The sequence below is a fragment of the Thunnus thynnus genome, chromosome 20, assembly GCF_963924715.1.
Source record: "Thunnus thynnus chromosome 20, fThuThy2.1, whole genome shotgun sequence".
Lineage (NCBI taxonomy): Eukaryota > Metazoa > Chordata > Actinopteri > Scombriformes > Scombridae > Thunnus > Thunnus thynnus.
This window is the reverse complement of record NC_089536.1, coordinates 1,443,428-1,446,353: the sequence shown is the minus strand read 5'-3', so window position 1 is coordinate 1,446,353 and position 2,926 is coordinate 1,443,428.

Genomic DNA, 2,926 nt, shown 5'->3' with positions numbered 1-2,926 from the left:
ACACATCCGACCAATATACTTATCAAGTTTCTAGCTGCCAAAATCAGAGGTGTCAAAGTGAAAGTAACAACACTTCTATTTTTCAAAGAGCTCGGTGTTACAATGACATATTGGAAAATAGTAAATAAGACTTGGCTCAAGATTTCATTGGTTTGCAGGTTCCTGAGGATAAACGTTGTCATGGTTTGATTAACTTTGCATGGTGTGTAGGGAGTCTCTGGTTTCAATTCCATCATCAACTGTGGAAAATATCATGAACAATAAATCACACATAGTTCTTAACATTAAGTGTATCTGTCCATTCTTAAAATTTAACAGCTGTCAGACACATCTCCAAGGAAGAGCACCCTGAGCGTATGTGTGAAGCCTTGAGCCAAACCACAAAATTGCATGACAACCGTTGCTAGGTCTAAGGAGGAAGTTATTACATTATAAAAATAGACAGTGAGGATTGAGAGTTTCTTTTAATCTTTAGCTCACATATATAATAATAATGTTAGTTTGAATGTTTTAATGATCCTCCGCAGGAAAACGATCATATATGATTCACATCATTCTGTTAATTTCCTGCAAATTGAGAAACAAATCGTTAGTGCGTGTCAGACGTTGAGCTTGACACCTGACCTTTCTTCGACAAAGACAGAGACTAATATGGCATATGACGCGCATCGACTGCCATATCAGTTTTGAATTTGTGAAAGACAGATAAGAATTTCTGCCATGCATTCTCAAATACTCTGCTTACAGAGTCAATTGCTGTGCGAGCTCCTTCCACTACTTTGTTTTTAACTGTATTAGGTGTGCCTCCAAGTTTAATGAAGGTGTCATAGGGTTCCAAATATATATTTTTCCAGTAATTGAGGCTTGACAATGTATTCTGAAATCAGAAGCATTCATAGGAGATCATTTCAAAAGCCAACTTTTCCAAATGAAGACTTCCAACGATCATAAGTGGCCGAGTCAGACATAGTACACCAATCTTCAATCATAAACTCCTTTTTACCTAGCATTAACTCCTGAGGAGAAAGTGTATGAGGAGCATGATAATCCAAAAAACCCGCATACAGATTTTTAGCTTTGCCAGATGTTCCTCCAAACCAAGAATCAGTAAACAAATCCATAGATAATAATTCCAAGCATCATTTAAAGATGGATCATTGCGCATTGTTGTTCGATAAATTCTTTTAATTTAAGACCTTTTTAACATGCATTCTTCTCTATCTTGGCTAGGTTGCTCTCCTGGAATACCTGAAAATAGATGCCACTTCTGGCGCTAGATGAAACAAACTTATTATGATTTATCTTGAGGAAAAACATGAAAGTTTGAACCACATTTGTTTAATAGTTGTTGAGATATTTCACTCAAAACTACAGGTGGACTGACTGAGAGATGCACCCTGCAGCCATGTTGCTGTCAGGGATGAAATACACTAGGTTTCACACAAAAAAGTTTTTAAAATATAAAAGTGATCAATATACAATTATTTTCACCCTGATTTATGTACCTTTAATCAACACGTTTCCTGTTAAAAGAAGACTCTGATCAAATTGCTGACGTCCAAAAAAGGAACCTGTCTGATTATTTAAATGATTTACAAGCTGTTTGACAGCCTTCTGCACACGATCAGGGATATAACTGCAAAAATACAAAATGTTTTTAGGTAAATATAAAGATTTTGAGACCAGTTTCTGTTCAGATACTGACCTGATTGAACATATGAAGTATCGACCATAACGTAAAAAATTCATCTGGATTCTTTAACTAAGGTGGAAAACCACCAGATCCTGATTCATCTCATCTCATGATCAATAAGGTTAATAGATGACACACTAAATATAATGACTTTTGTTGTGTGAAGTCACATCTCTGCTCTTTTTACCTGGCAGTTAATGTTATATTTCATAAAAAGATCATCATGTTTGTGATGGTGTTGAGATGAGGACGTGTCTGTTCCTCTGCTATTGATTTTATTAATTAATCATTATCTTTGATACTGGTTCTTTGTTTACTGTGTTCCCATAGTGTTTACCATTGTTTACCATTGCTAGCCACTCATGTTATACCTACTCTTTAGGAATTATAAGAATTTCGGTTCAAATAACACATATTCAATGACACCTAGTCAAGCTGTTGGAATTGGCTGTCTATTCAAGTGCTCCCCTTTTTAATTAAAACACAGCATGCCACTAGTCCTGTGACACATAGATAGTTTGTACCTGGCTGTTACTGTTATGCATTCCAGCCCGAGTAAGAAATAGAGCCTGTTAGATAGAGCCACAGGGTGCTACCAGGCTTTCTTTGATAATGATTAATTATTGCTGATAGCCAAACTCGTAGCAAGGCCCAACAAAATGGTGCCCCGTGTGAGGCAAAGTATTGTTGGCAATTATTCATAATTGTGCAATATTAATTTCAGTATAATTTTGGAAAATTATTTTTTCCCAATAAAAAAAATCTGGAATCTAAAACCTTTAGACTATCCAAAAGCCTTTATATTCACTATTCACTATTTTTAAATTAACGCTAAGTGTGCAGATTCGCCAATGACTACACACCTTGTTTTATCCCATTTTTCTTTTATTAGTTGCATTTTTGCAGTGTAGTAAAACAGTTTTGAGCAGAATGTTTTCACATCTGTCTGTTGTGCTCAGAAACACTGCAACATTTAATATTACAGCTTTTTTAATGCAAGAAATGATCAAAGTCACATTATCTGGTCCACAGCAACACATTTTTTAATGTTTTTCTTGATTTGATTCTGTGTAACAGCAGAGACCATCAGTGCAATGTAGACGTCAGATTGTCCTTAAACGCACCAACAGGGAGGGTTTTCAGAGTCACCTCTGATCACAACCTCAGTGCTCTGTGGTGATAATGAACCTTTGACAACAAATGTTTGAACTGTTCTGATTACACACATCAGGC